The 16,943-nt window shown below is 36.6% G+C and overlaps 1 protein-coding gene across 2 annotated transcripts in view; it reads right to left on the reverse strand.

Moving 5' to 3' along the window:
* LOC136858236 (lysine-specific histone demethylase 1A-like) overlaps positions 1 to 16,943 on the reverse strand; it is a 440,612-nt gene that overhangs the window by 367,967 nt on the left and 55,702 nt on the right. The gene's annotated exons all lie outside the window — the stretch shown is intronic.

Here is a 16,943-nt window from a genome sequence, read left to right on the forward strand (position 1 = left end):
AGGTGAAGTACAAGGGCCTTTTTTAAATCAATAATGTCGTTTAAGTTCTTATCTTTGTTAAAATGATTAGGTGGTCTAAATAAATTAACTTATTGTTATTATTCCAATCAAATATCATCAATACGGATCAAAAATGATATTTATCACATGTAATATTAATGCCAACCATGCAATGGTAAAACCTAACAAGTATGTAAACCTGAGAATTAAAATAGGCAAGATTTCTAGAGATATTTACTTTCTTAAAGATTGCTTGAAATTAGAGTTGGTACAGAAGTTTCTCAAATCTTTACAAAGAAAAGGTCATCCCCATTCAAAATCTAATGTCACTCAAAAGAAAGTAAACAGCATATGGTTAAAAAATGAAATCAAGCTATTATACAAGAAGAAATCTCTACTAAATTTGCAATTACCGTATATAGGACACATTTGACCATCTCTCAAAAATTATCTCCACTTGAATGGAGTTCATTTTTAAGGCACACTGACCTCAAACTATCACACATATTAGATAGGAAACTAAAAACCCTAAACCATAAATTAATTTGTTTACAAGAAAACAAACGCAAAACATATGACCATAATACAACAAACAAAGTGTCCCCTTCCCATTTGACTAACATTTCCACTACAATTAACTATATCCAATACAGCCTTCTCTAACCAAGAGATGAATCTATTGGATAAGGGTATTAAACATAATTGCCCTAATCACAAAAAATCATAGGACATAATCACTACCATCGCTGAAACCAAAACTAATATCGATAAACAAATTCCGATTGACAAACAAAATGATGTACTGAGACGGTCCTTAACTCTCTTACTAAATTTACAAACATATTAAACTGCATTGATATTGAAAATATGAAATATCTGCATTTAAAATGGAACTTATGAAAATTAATATTTATTAAATAAAATACACAATCGTCGGACCTTGTACTCACACTTACTTCTTACCTGCTTACTTACACATAAGTTATTTGAAGGGCGCCAGCTACCACTCAGTGCAGCAATAATAGAATGAGAATCTTGACTATCTCTAGGGTGTGGGGTAATAAGCTTACTTTTGACAACATACCATTTAAGTTCTGGGAAAAGGAGATTGGCATTCGGTTTCCCCATTAAATTTGAGGTTATCTAATTCTGTCATTGAAATAATACTATGAATTCATTTGATAGAACACAATATATTCTTTAAATAATATATAAAAAATATAGAGTCTTGTTGCGATAAAACAGATGAGAATATGAAATTATGACATTGCAACTGAAAGAAACTAGGCATGAATTTGAATTCTTCTTGACCGGACATTTAACAATTTATACAAAATATATCCCTCACTGTTTCACTTGACTGTACCTTCAACACTTTGAGTGTAATTACGACGTATTCCGTAAATCTGGTGTTTACTGTAGATGTGTCACGCCTAATTTGGTGATGTACCCATGTGACTGCTTCTTCTCCATATCATATGATTTCTCGGTAAATCTGTATGGTATTCAACTAAGTGACCGACCAACTTTGGCCTCACTCTCTCAATGACCAAAGACTAATGCCTCACTGAGTCTTCTCCATCTCGTTCCCTTAATGACCAACTGTGGCCTCTGCTTCCAGTAGAATAATGACTGTCCACTTATCCATTTGACTTCTTCACTGTACTGCTTCCGTTTAAATAATGACTGACGCTACAATATGCAGCCACCTTTTATAGACGCTGGTTGACGCAGCTACGTAACCTCCAGAAATAACAATGACCTACTCCCACAACGCGACAGATATTACATGTAATGGTGAAATCCCCTGGGGCTCCCTAGGAAAATCAAAGGAACTGAGCTCAGTGCTAAGTGAGCACGATGACGTAGCCATGACGTGGCGATGACTTGACAGAAATGTCAGCAGTATTGCACAATATAGCAATGCCATATCCAACATCTGATATATATAACAATTCTCACTGTACATGTCTTGAGTGTTATTCTACACATACGTATCTATGCATACATTTAACTACAATTATGCAAGCGACAAGCGTTGCAGAATTGAATTGAATAAGAATGATAATTACAATAATAATAATATCACAGATAAAATAATAATAATACTGACATAATAATAATAATAATAATAATAATAATAATAATAATAATAATAATAATAATAATAATAATAACAACACAGATAAAATCATAAAATAATAAAAATACAGATATCATCTTGTAACGGGATTTGAACCGTTACAGTACGTTATGAAGTAAAAAAAGAAACTCCCAACATTGATTAATGAGATAACATCTAACAACAACCACAACGTCTCGAAACAAATTCTAAACCTGAAATACAAAATCCATAATAGCAACGTAGTAATAACAAAAGCGGATAAGGGCAACACCATAGTAATAATGAACAAACAAGATTACATAGATAAAGCAGAAACCTTTTTTTTCAAACTAAACCTATACCATAATCAATAAAGATCCAACAAACAAAATACAGCACAACTTAAAGAACCTTCTTAAAAATTCTACTTTCATTTTAAATGATCAAGATTATCAGAAATTAACTATAACTATAACTATAATGATATACCTACAGTAAGATCATTACCCAAAATTCATAAAAAGGAGGTCCCCATTTGACCTATAATTAATAGTATGAATAGTCCTACCTATAAAACTTCTCAATTCCTACATAAATTCCTAAAAAAAAAACATTTCAAATTCCACAACTCCAACCCCATAAAAAGCTTGATTGACCTTTGCAATTCCCTAAATAAATTCAGTCTGCAACCAAACCACGTTTTATGTTCTTTTGACATCACCAATATGTATACAAATATCCCTATCAATAATACTATTAACATCATAAAAACAATCTGTCAAAACATAGCAAATTAAGTAAAATCGAAATTGATGAATGGTTAAAATTACTTAGTTGTGTTTTAAACAACAATTACTTCACCTTCAATAAGAAAATTTACAAACAGGAAGGTTTGGCGATGGGAGACCCGTTATCTGGAATATTAGCTGATATATACTTAGATAATCTTGAACACAGTAAGATTATTAATAACATCAACGGACTCTGTCTTTGGCATCGTTATGTCGATGATACCATAGCAGTCATACATAAACAAATCAACAACAGTGATAACATATCATAACATATAACATATAACATATAACATATCATAACACATCATTCCATTCATAACATATCATTCCTTAACAATTTGGATAATAACATTAAAATCACTAAAGAAAAAGAGATCAATAGCTCTTTAAATTTCCTAGATATCAAATACACACGAGTATCAAACAAGTTCTACTTCCAAATATACAGTAAACCCACCTTTTCTCCAACAACCATAAAAAATGATTCATTACATCCCAATTCACATAAAAAAAGCCACTTATCACAGCTTATTATATAGGGCATTAAAAATCCCTATGTCCTCTAATAATTTAAAGAAAGAATTACAATTCATTAAAGAAATAGCTAAATTCAACGGATTTAATACAGATATAATTGATAAAATAATCAATAAAACCAAATTAAAACTAAGTACAAATTTAACTCCATTGAAACCCATCAAACCAAAATCCGCTAAATTCACGTTCACTTACCATAGTATTTATCCGATAACCAATTCATTAATGAAGCACAATGTAAAAATAGCCTATACAACAAAAAACACTAATCATAATTTATTCTTTAATCATAATTCTGTTAACATCACAGACAATAGTTACTTCGGATCAGGGATATACAGATTAAAATGCTCTACATGTAATTTTTCTTATGTTGGCCAAACTGGCCGCAGCTTCTCCACCAGATACGCCGAGCGTTACAATGCACAGAGACACAACAAATTCTCCGCAATGGCCAACCACATGAGGGACACAGGACATAAATTCACTACAATAGAACAAGACCTTCATATCCTCAAAAGAGTCGAAAAAAGAAAACTCATGACAGAATACGAAAATTTATTTATTTTCCTCGACCAGCATTTTAACAAAGATAAGGACTTAAACGACATTATTGATTAAAAAAGCCCCTTGTACGAACAGATTTTATTTCTATTACAAGAATCAATTCCCCTCACCAATATATTCTTAAAAATTTTCAACCTCAAATCAATAAGCACTCCCACCTTCTCTACAACTAATACACTACCCTCCCTTCCCCTCACCGCCATTACCTCTAATTCAAATGCAACCAATAGACCCATAGCCACACCCACTCTAATATCGCTCCCTCCAACGGTATCTCACCGTTACAATACGCGCAGCAATACACTTTCCTCTTTCTCTCCCACCTATAGCACCTCCCCTCCAAGTACTACAAACAACCCCATAGTCACGCCTTCACAAACAGATCCCCTTCCAACACAAACCTACAGTTATAACACTCATAGTAAGAAGTCGACAATCATCAATAACTTTTAGCCCGAACGTAACAAGTTACCCTCACCATCGTCAAATGGTAAGTGTACACAATTTCCACTTAAACATTTTATTAAGATTTTTTCACACAATTAACACCACGCTTCTAGTTTCCTTTTACAAACTGTCACATTGCGTTTTGACTTGAATGTCAATAAACCCATATTCTTAACAACGTTTTAGCATCGCATCAAATTGAGATGGTTCATAGAGGTCCAATTTAAACATCATTCATCAACCTTCAACTATAACTTTGTATTTTTTATCAAAGTGAACCACAACTTCACCATATACCATTGACTTTCGACTTTTATCTCATATAAACAAATAATTATAGGTCACTTGACCATCCTTCGACATTATTTTATTCAACATTACTTTTTGAATAAATACGATTTTGATCGTCATTTTCGTCATTGTCTAATTGTAACTGCTGGTCGGTCAAAATTTTATAGCAATCTTACCACTTGTTTATAACGGACTGTTGCTTTGTTCATTTTAATTATAATAGTACCGGTAGCCTTCTAATGTCAATATTGCAAATACATTCACCAATTGTAAACTTCCCACTCATTGCAATATCTTTTACTATATGTTAATTTTAGTTCAAGTCTCTCCAAGGCTTTTTAAAAATTAGTTTTATTTTATTTATATGTAAATCAGGTGCCTGATTTTATTTCTAGGTTAAGGCAATGGCTGATGATGCCTGTATACAGGGAGAAACATGTACCATTTTAGTTAACATATCAATGTAAATCAACAAAGACAAGACTTATTGTATTGATTAGGTAGTCAAATTAATAAATTAACTTATTGTTATTATTCCAATCAAATATCATCAATATGGATCAAAAATTATATTTATCACATGTAAGTCCACTTACAGCAGGACAGGGGTGGAAAGAAGAGAAGAAAAAGTTGAATTATTCTTATGAGATTACATTTATCTCAAAAACTGAAGGTGTTACAGACGTACAGACATGAAAACCGGTATTAATCTCCTTTAAAAATAACGACACAAGTATTTTTTTGTTTTTGGAATATCCAGTTAAGGGGCTGAAAAGAGTTGGAAAAGCGGGTGAAATTTTAAACTGAGTACCAGTATATCTAGATTATATGTCAAAAACTTAACATGTTAGAGACAAGAAGCTTGGTATTTGGAAAGTCCTTTAAAAATACAGGAACCTGTACCTTTTTATTTTCGGAGAAGGCACTTAACAGGGGGTGAAAAGAAGTGAAAGATAGTTGAATTATTAACTGAAGATGTTACACATGTGAAAATTGGTATTTGGAATGTCCTTTAAAAATAAAGAAACATGTATTTTTGTTTTCGGAAAATACCCTTATATGGGGTTGTGGGTGGGGGAAGGACTGATCAAGTGGCTGAATTCTTTTTATGGGAATACTTAGGTATATCTCAAAAACTGAAGATGTTACAGATGTGGGAATAGGTATTCGGAATCACCTTTAAAAATAAAGAAACCTGTATTTATTTTTTCGACTTGAGAGAAGACTGTTTCTCACATGTAGTTCTATGTCGCATGGTCGCCTTAGACCCAAAAGGTAATACCACAAACATGGTTTACAAAGAATATCTGGGGTAAATGAACTTTTATACTTTAGGAATTTTCAGATAATGTCTTAGTACAATACCGAGGAACGATTACCTAGGTCAAATTACGAAATCCATGCGAGCGAAGCCGCGGGTAATTGCTAGTTAAACATATAAATCACCCCAGTAGCTGATATGTTTTTATTTTCTTTCTATTCATTAGAATGTAGTAGTAGTTGGCAGTTGTAATATTAGTTTTTATATGAAAAAATCATCAATGAAGCACGATATAATATCCTAGTGCCAGTAGACGCCCATGTGTGTCATTGATGTGTGTATTATTAATACAGCAAATTTACACTGCATTGTAAATAATAATGATAATGATAATAATAATAATAATAATAATAATAATAATAATAATAATAATAATAATAATAATAATAATAATAATAATACACAGTTCAAAAAAATTAGGGGAACATGTTTTTGAGCATATGCCATGCTCCACAAAACAATATCTCACACCCACGTATATTACGAACTAAACCTTTATTCTTTACCACTGAAGTATACAGAGGAACATCGATGGATTTGCGTTCATTTTCAGAACACAAACAGAAATGTCCAAATAGGAGCGAAAACAAAGTGTTAACAGTCCTCCAGAGTGGATTTTTATCACAGTTGGAGAGCTTCAGTATGGTGTATGTCCTCCGCGAGCATTTATCACAGCTTGGCACTTATGTAGCATGCTCCATATAAGTCGACGAAGGTCACGTTGCGGTATCAGGTACCATTCTTCAATGAGGGCCTGTTCGAAGTCTTGGAGAGTCTGTGGTGGAATAGGATGCCCAATAACACTTCTGTCAAGCTTATCCCATGCATGCTCGATGGGATTAAGGTCGGGACTCACTGCTGGCCATTCTATCTCTTGAATGTCCGGTTCTCGCAAGACAGCTCTGGTGATGCGCGCTACATGAGCCCTGGCATTGTCGTGCATGAGTACGAATTCAAGGCCAACACCGTGTGCAGCAAACAACACATGCTGTAGCAGTATCTGCTCGATGTACCCCGCAGCGGTAAGATTACCACGGAAGACAACAAGATCCGTACGGCCATCAATATTGATGCCACCCCACACTATCACAGAACCTTGTCCGAATCGGTCGCCTTCCTAGACAACATTTGGCATGTACTGCTCGCCACGGCATCTTCATACACTTTGACGTCCATCACAGTGTGTCAGGAGAAATCTGGACTCGTCTGTGAACAACACAAGTCTCCATTGGCGAAGTTACCAGTTGACGTGGGTATGGGCAAACAGAAAGTGTTGTTGCTGCATTAAACGGGGCACTTGAACAGGACATCTGGGTCGTAAGGACACTTCTCTTAACCTGTTCCTTACTGTCTGGTCAGACACCATGACTCCAGTGAGCCACCTGAGGTCATGTTGCAGTTCTCTGGCAGTTGCTGAACGACGCCGCAATGCACAGATGGTCAGATATCGGCCATCCTGTGGGGTTGTCATGCGTCCATGACCTTGTCCAACCCTCCTTGTGAACTGGCACGTCTCGCTGTAGTAATTCCACAAGCGGTGAATAACTGATGGAGAGATATTGAGATCCACAGCAACACAACGAAAAGTCCATCCTTCCTGGATCAAAGTGATGGCCCTTGCGACTTGAACCTCGTTAAGATGTCTCAGGGGATGAGCTGGTTTACGTACAACGTGCTCAAATGACCACAGTAGTCCGTGTACCTCACGACACATGGACACACCGCTATTCACTTTGTTTTGAGGGGTCACCTGACAGTTAAATGCATGGCTACGCCTACACAAGGAGTATAACTTCGATTTCACATACCCTGAGTAGCTAAGGTTTCAAGGTATGCTGTACGACCCTTGGAACCCCATCTACCAAATTAATGTTCACATACCAGACGTTACAACACATATTCCCCTAATTTTTTTGAACTGTGTAACAACAGGGTAACAGGGTAGCAAGTAGGGACCCCCTTCGGAGGCAGCCATGTCCAGGGAGTGGTGCCCCTGCCTATGTGATTCCCAGAGCACACTGACCCAGTGTGCACCATTTGGTAAGGGTCCCAGCTCAGGATTACAAGCGAAGACCTCAATGGAATCTACAGTGGAGAAGATGGACTTCAGAGCGGTGGAGATTGTGGAAGAAGCAGACAGCCCAGTACTCGGGGAACACTGACCCAGTGTGCAGCATTTGGTAAGGGTCCCAGCTCAGGGTTACAAGCGAAGACCTCAATGGAATCTACAGTGGAGAAGATGGACTTCAGAACGGTGGAGATTGTGGAAGAAGCAGGCAGCCCAGTACTCGGGGAATAGTATGGGTACACTATTCATCAGCAGCATTTGTTTCCCATGTTAAGGGTGGCTGAAAGTGCATCTGTTCCCCATGTAAGGGGCAGCCTGAATAACTACAGACAGTAGCGCTAAAATGCCTTTGGGAGTGGTGCCCCATCATAACAAAAGCCTAAAATGAGTGGTGGTAATTATCATCAGCCTCGTAAAAGATTAGGACATACCCTGCTAAAAGTGATGTGCAGTTCTTATGCTGGGGGAGCTGTGATAAGTGGGCAACCAGCAATTACTATTATGAAGGTGGGAATAATAGTAGAAAGATTGCTACATATGGCTGGGGAGAAAGGACAAAAACAGTTACTGATTATTTTTTTGGTTGAGAAAATAAATCATAAACTGTTAATGGATGTAACAGCACTACTAGGTGAGGCATTTGATGGAGACCACAGAGTAGTGGTAGCAAAAATGAAAATAGGTAAAATTGTGAGAGTGAAAGAAATAAGACAGAAGAAAATAAAAGTATGGAAATTAAAAGATAAAAGAACTCGGGAGAAATTTCAGGAGGAATTAAAACAGCACATCCCTATATCAGAAATAGAAAGTGTAGAAGAAGAATGGACCAAATTTAAAAACACATTTGTAAGCTGTACAGAGAAAATTTGTGGCAGAACTTTTGCGATAGTGAAGGAAAATGAGACACCTTGGTGGAATGAAAAGGTGAAGGAGGTTGTTAAACAAAAGAAGAAAACATGGCAAGAATGGAATAGAAATAGGAAAGAAGAAAGATTAAGTAATAGGGAATTAAAAGTAGGCCTAAGTGTAAAAAAAAAAAGTGGTAAATGAGAAAAAGGAAAAAAAAAAAATGTTGGGAGAGATTCTCACAAGAGTTGGAAAAGGATTTAAATGGTGGAAAAGGGATGTTGTATGGATTGATAAAAACTAAGAGAAAAGAAAAAATCTACACACAAGTGAAGGAAGAAAGTGGAAATGTAATAACAGACCGCGGAGATAAAGAATAGGCAGAAAGACTATTTTGATAAACTCCTGAATGTGAGATATGATGCAGAGAAATTATGAGAGTGTGGTGGTAAATGAGGATGATCCAGAAATGGAATGATATTGCAATGGCAGAGGTGGAAATGGATGTTAAACAACTGAAAACAAGAAAAGCAGCAGGGATAAATGAATTATGTGTCGAAAGGATTAAGGTAACAGACCCTATTGGTCTACATTTGTTATACAGGCTGCTAAGGTGTATATGGAGGATAAAGCAAGTACCTGATGATTGGTGTAAAGGTGTAATAATACTAGTATTTAAGAAAGGTGAGGAACATCATCATCTTCATCGACTTTCCACTCCAGCAAGCCGGGTGCGGGTGTTTACAAGCCTCTTCCAGTTTGTCCTGTCCATTCACAACTGATGTTCTACCTTTAGCTGCCAATTTACATCACGTTTGGCAAGGTCTTTGAAAATTTGCTTTTCCCAACTGTCTAAGGCCTCCCTCTGGGCCTCTTACCAACAACATTCCTTTCATAGTATGCTCTTGGAGTCCTAACTGGAGCCATCCTTCTCATATGTCCATACCATCGTAATCTGCTTAATTCTAAGGTTTCCAACAGGCTCCTGTCCAATCCAAGTTGTTGCCGAATACTTTCATTCCTTATTTTGTCTCTTCTTGTCTTTTGGAGACATGACTGAAGGAACTTAATTTTAATGGCCTGTAGGCGACTTTGTGCAGATCCAGTCAACGTTGCTGTTCCCAGTCCATATGCTGGAATTGGTTCAAGATATGTTTTTTACAGCATGAGCTTGCAAGCTTGGGGAAATGAGTCATGCCAAAGTAATTGACGAACGGAGTGGTAGAAGTCTGATGCAGCTTGTATTCTATTGCCTATTTCTTGGTTTATGGTACTGTCAGAAGAAACAAAGCTCCCTAAGTATTTGAAGTTATTGATGTCTACTTCTTCATTTTGCACTTGCAGGTGGACTGCTTCAGGATTTCGACTCATCACTAAACCGACGGTTTTAGTTTGGCTGATAATTATTCCCATTCTTTCAAATTCTTCTTGCCAAAGATCTAGTTTAGTTTGAACTTCTGCTTCTGTCTCACCCCGTAGCATAACATCATCAGCAAATACAAGTGCATTTGTTGTCTGATTCTTCATTTTCACTGCTTTTATAACCTCATCCATTATAGTAATGAAGAGAAGTGGTAATAGACAACTTCCTTGTTGGACTTCCCGCTCTTGAATTTACACACAGCTCTTTGTCTCTCGATATAGTTGTTTTACTCAAACTATAATCTCATCTGGCACTTCTTTAGGTCTCAGACATTCCCATATGTGCTTACATAGTACATGATCATATGCCTTCTCAATATCCAAGAATACAACTGTAACCATTCTATTCTTATCCCAGTATTTTTCAAAGGGCATTCTTGTCGAAAAAATGAGGTCTAGCATTGATCTGTTCACTCTACATCCAGGTTGTTCTTCCTCGAGCTTAGGTTCAACAAATTTTCTGATGTTTCTCTCCAGGATGGTCTCATACATTTTAAACCCAAGAGATAGAAGGGTTACGCCTCTATAGTTGTTACACTTCTTTCGGTCACCTTTCTTAAATAGTGGAATAATCACTCCTTGCCTCCAGTCACTGGGAATTTCATTTTCTTTACAAATTTTATTTAGTACTCTGTTCAACCATTGTATTCCAGATTGTCCAAGTGTTTTGATCATGTCCATCCAGCCAGGTCAAACTTTCTACATTATACTTTATAGGATTTAGAGGGTCCTCTTGTGTCTCGTCAGTTGTATTACAGTTCAGTAAGTGATTGAAATATCTACTGAACTCCTGTAATATTTCATTTTCATTTCTAGTTACCTCTCCATTTGGAAGCTCTACTGCGTTGATAGCACTATTATCATTTCTTTTGTTTTTAACAATGCTATACAGGCATTTCTTGTGTTTGTCTTGCCCTATTCTATTGGCAAGATCTTCTTTGCATTTCTGATTCTCAATGTCAACTATTCTTTTAACTTATAACCAATGGCTATGACAGGAATGTATGTGACAGTTATCTAGGAATTACACTGTTGTCACAAATAGCCAAAATATTAGAGAGAATAATAAAAAGGAGGATGAGAGGAAGGGTGGAAAGAAATTTATAGGAGAGCAGTATGGATTTTGACAGGGCAGGTCAATGATAGACGCTATATTTACTATGAGATTACTGATGGAAAAACAGTGGGAATATGGAAAAGATCTGGTGATGGTATTTCTTGATCTGGAGAAGGCATATGATAGTGTTAATAGAGAAAAGATGTGTAAAACCGGGAAAGAAAAGGATGTTGAAGGCAATCAAGGAAACTAGTGAAAGCAATGTATAAGAATTGTTCCAGTTGTGCCCAGACTCCAGTGGGGAGAACAGATTGGTTTAGAAATCAAACTGAACTAAGACAGGGAAGCGTATTGTCTCCACTTATGTTTATGATGGTTATGGATGAAATTCTAAAGGAAACGAAGGCAAGATATAAAAGGGATACGAAAATAATTTTGTTTGCAGATGACATAGTGGTCTGGAGAGTCAACAATACAGAAGTGCAAATCCAACTAGAGGCTTTAAATGACTATATTGAGAAATATGGTACAGTATGAAAATCAGTGAGAAGAGAGGTAAAACAGTGATGACAAGAGGAGAAAGAGAAGGAATTCTTAGTATCAGGAGACAAAACCTTGATGTTGTTGAACGCTTCAAATATTTGAGAGGTGAAATAATGCAAGATGCAAGGTTGGATAAGGAGATCAGCAGAAAGGTACAAGCAGGAAATATGTTCTACCAGAATATAAAGAACTTTGCATGAAATAGAGAAGTTCCTATGAAATGTAAAGAGAGGATGTACAAGATGTACTATACCCCTATATTAATGTACTATAGCTGCCTACTTTTAGAAATCAAAAATAGGAAGATTTTTTAATTTTTGGATTTCATCACAAATTGCACCACGGTCTAAGTGAAAAGGACAGGATAAAAAGCATACATATTTACAGTTACAATGTGAATTAACCATTAAATTTAAAATCGTAAACTAAAAAAACCATTAAATGGTTACAAGAAAAAGTACCTAATCACTCTCATTTATGACGTACATACGAATAATACAGTCGAACCTTGATATCTCTAACTTCCATTACTCGAATTTTCAGTATCCGGAACTAACTTATATTTTCCGGCCGTTTGTCCTATTCTTGACGGGTATTTATATATTCTCAAAATTCGGTCATACGGATTTCTCGAAGCAAACATTTCCTTCCTTGAAGCAAAAAATACTCTAACTCGCATTTTGTGCAACATTAACTGTGCAATACCACATTCGCGGTTTGTGAGGAACCGTTAACAAGTAAAGAAAGGGTTCCAGTGAAGCTGGAAACTAATATGACGGCAACCGAAAAACTCGAACTTCTAGTGATTGGCAAATTGGCTAAGCCTCGCCGTTTCTCAGGTGTCAATTACCGGTCACGTACGAAAGCAAGCCCAGAAGTCACGGATGACATGCTCCATTTACGAAACTCGGCTGCGTGTATTGACAAGAAGTTTCAACGTGAGGGGAGGAAAGGTTAACCGCAACAAACAGAGGAGACTAACGGATTTTTTTTCCAAAAGTTAACAGAGCTATGTTTCTTGTTTCACTACTGTATGTACTGTGTCCTGTCTTCTAACAGGTTACTTATAATAAGAGTTATAATTAAAGTGATGCCGTAAAATTTCTTTGTATATTTTTAAGTAACCTACCGTTAAACATAATGCATTCAGTAAAAGCACGTAGATACGTATGATTCAAATATGTGCTATACATGCTAAAAAATGGTAGGGCCTATTCTCTATATCTCGAAATTTCGATAACTCGAAATAAAATCTATCTCCAGAGGTGATTCGCATAATAGTTTCCTTTATTAGACTGTAAAATGAACGGAAATTTAAGTTTGTATCTCTGAACACTTTGAGATAACGTTTGTTACATTTTTTGGCCATAACGTGAAGAGAAAATACCACAAACTGTCATCGACACAACTCCCTGAAATACATTCAACTCGTTAAAATTATGAAGTAAGAATAAACAAAAATGCACTGAAATACGCGAAACTACCACATACAAAACAGATCGGTATGTCTGATACATTATTAACATATGACTTTGACAAGGGGAAAATCACAGAACCGCTAGGAAAAAACGCGAGGCATAGAATTCCAACCAAATTACGCACAGAAACAATGTTAATAGTGCGCGAACCACACAATATTAAACTCATTTTTTCGTCCCGATTAACTGAGTCGCTAGCTTCCGCTAGCCTCTCTCGCTTGTAGGACAATTGCCATCCCAAATCCCCAGCCGTAAAGCACACATGCTGCTGTAGCGAGCAGGAAACACGATACATGAAGGCGATGGACGATGCACTCGCAAAATAAAGCATCAAATACAAATGCTTGAAAGTTAAGTTGGGTAAATTACACAAGCACATAAGAATTTATCCTAGGGGAAGAGTATTGACTGTACCGGTACTGGAGGTTATATTGGTCAAAAATAGGAAGAATTAAAAATAAATCGGAAAATCGGAAGACGAGTTAAAAACCGGAAAGTTTCCGGGTAAATCGGAAGGGTTGGCAGGTATGATGTATGCATCAGAGACTTGGACTTTGACTGCATGAAATGAGAGTAAAATTCAAGCCAGTGTGATGAAGTTCCTGAATAGTATGGTAGGAAAGACAAGGAGAGACAAAGTCAGAAATGTTAAGGTCAGAAAAGATATAGGGGTAGAAAAACTGAGTGATAGGACAGAGAAGAATAAATTGAGATGGTTTTGACATGTTATGAGGATGAAGGAGAGAAGGATACCAAAACAAGGACAAAAGGAAAGAGGGAGGCCCAAGCAAGATGGATGGACTCTGTCAACAACAGTATAAGAAAAAGACTGGACTAGAATACAATTAATGAAGAGGAGTGGTGGAAGGAGAGACAACGGTGGAGCTGACAGGAGCTGGACAAGGGTAATGAAAATGACAATGATGTAACAACTCATGTTACATTGTTTTGTAATAATCGTAATACAGTAACTTATTTTTTTGATGCAGTAGTGAATATTATTGTAGTCATTTTGTATCGTGTATAGCACTATTGGTATATCCTAAGCGAGGCTGTAAGCAAAATGCAGGATTTTGAGGGCACTCAGGACAGTAATAAAGGGAATCAGTTCTTTTCTGCTTTTTGTAGCACAGTTTACATTGCTTTCTCATTGAACTGCCTTTTGCATTTACTTTCAGTTTTGCTGGAAAGTGGTTTGTTACCTTCGGCAACTTAGGTTTTATTGCTGGCATTGTTGACGAAGAAAGGAGATGTCAAATAATAGAAAGTCGAAAGTCATAAAAATATATTTTCTCTCCAGATAACGCAGTATTGTGCAGTGACCAGCATCATTTGGAAGATATGCACTGAAACTTTGTAATACCAGCAAATTGTTTTCCTTTCACAGGGATAATATGTAAACATTTGTTCTTGATGATCAACACCACACATCAGGAGGTTATATTGCAGTATTGCTTTTGGTTCTTTGTTTGAACTCTCTTGTTCACAGTGTCAACCATTTCATCTTCAAATTCCGCAGAAATGAAGAGAACATCTCTCTCACCCTTCCACTTAGTCACAATAATACAATTAGCATACTGTGACATCTGTTCCCTTGTTCGAAGTTTTGCTTTCGTCACTTCTTTAGGATTATTTTTGCGATAGCTTTGAAGAGTTCCAGTACTGTAGGTGTAGGCATTCAGCAACTGTATGGCTAAGTCCATTTGTAGAAAATGCCCACAAAGAGCAAGTGGCCTACATTTAGTTTCCCCTCCATCAACTTGAATACATTCACATCATCTGCTTGACCTACATACACTATAACGCGCAGCATCATACCATTCGGCTCAGTCAACATGTACAACTTGATGCCATATTTGTTCCTCTTTTCTTTTATCTACTTTCGGAATACTAATCTTCCTCTCCACAAAAACATCAAGTGAAAGATTTATTTTGAAGAGTTGGGTAGAACAAGTATTAATGAGTGATAACGATGAGTACGAAGTGTTGGTAGCTCAACTTATGACATAATTGTACCAGCGCAAGTTGGAAATTACTATGTGACTATATTGTAACCTTCACTAGTTGATCACTGGGTACTGGATCCCCAGGCCTGAGGTTCATCATAAAGTGCAGGCATTGAAATATTAGAGGGAAACTATTTCTACTCACGTGAGAAGAAAACCACCCCATTTTAAACAAGAGGTCAGTTTTCCAGTAATCCTGAAAGTGAGGCATTTCTACAGTGTCGAAGTGAAATAAAAGGCCTAAAAATGATTTCATTTCATTAATGGTTACGTCTTTCCAGTCAGTTATTCTGGATTGTTCCCCAACACTCAAAAGATACTGTCTCTGCATACCATTTGTCTCTGTTACTCTTATGTTATAGAATTCATCACATGCAAAAAGATCGAAAAAAATGAATTGGTTTGCTCCCTCAAACTACACATTTCATTCCAGCCCCACACCAGTGAAGCTATATCGTTTCAGTGTTGGGGTTCCAACCTATACCTGAATTTGATGTATTTACAACTGATGCTGGAGAAATAACCAGGGATGCTGGATAACTAACACTTCTAATTTCAGAATCACTGATTCTCACTGTCACTACCACTAGCAAAATCTTCGTCAGAACTACCTGATAATGTGATATAGATGTTGATTCCCATAGGGAAGCTGATATATTTGTCCCAAATGTGTAAATTTATAATACCAATATAAATAATATAATGTTCTCATAGTGCACTGGCACTGTCGGTGGCTCCAAGTAGCCTCCGCAGTGGCCTCCACGGTATGCAGTACCCATGCATCTTGGTGGGTGTGCTATGTACCAACTGATGAGCCTAACTTAGCACACTCGGGCAAAACGCTGGCAACAGAAATTAGTTAGCTGGAAAATTTATAATGTCCAATAACTGATCATTTAAGTAGATAAAAAATGTCGTCTTAGTTGTAGTTTTTCACCAAAACGACATGGTTGTTTGGTTTCTGAAGGACCAGTACAATTATCATTGCCACTTTTATCCATTATTACACCACTTTGAAAGCAACAGGTCATGAACCAATAACACGAACACGTAACTCGAATCTCAATCCGAGTGTCGTTACAGAAAAACAAAGCACAATCACTGTGCCAACCGGTACAGACAAACAAACATAATCATATACAATGATGCAGATGCACATCATGCGGCAGCCAATGTGTTAATAACTTGGCAAGCTTTTCTCTTGTATTTATTTTGAAGAGTCAGGTAGAACAGGTATTAATGGGTGATAACGATGAGTATGACATGTTGATAGCTCAACTTATGATGTAATTATACCAGCACAAGTTGGAAGTTACAATGTGACTATATGGAAGAGACCTATTAAGTGACATTGTGGAAAACAGTAGACAAGGCAGCAAAAGAAAGATCAATTTTTTTTTCAGAAATATCCTTAACTTACAAAATCATGGGGTTTCTTGAAAGAATTTTCCTGGATGATGAT

The sequence above is a fragment of the Anabrus simplex genome, chromosome 1 (assembly GCF_040414725.1).
Source record: "Anabrus simplex isolate iqAnaSimp1 chromosome 1, ASM4041472v1, whole genome shotgun sequence".
Classification (NCBI taxonomy): Eukaryota; Metazoa; Arthropoda; class Insecta; order Orthoptera; family Tettigoniidae; genus Anabrus; species Anabrus simplex.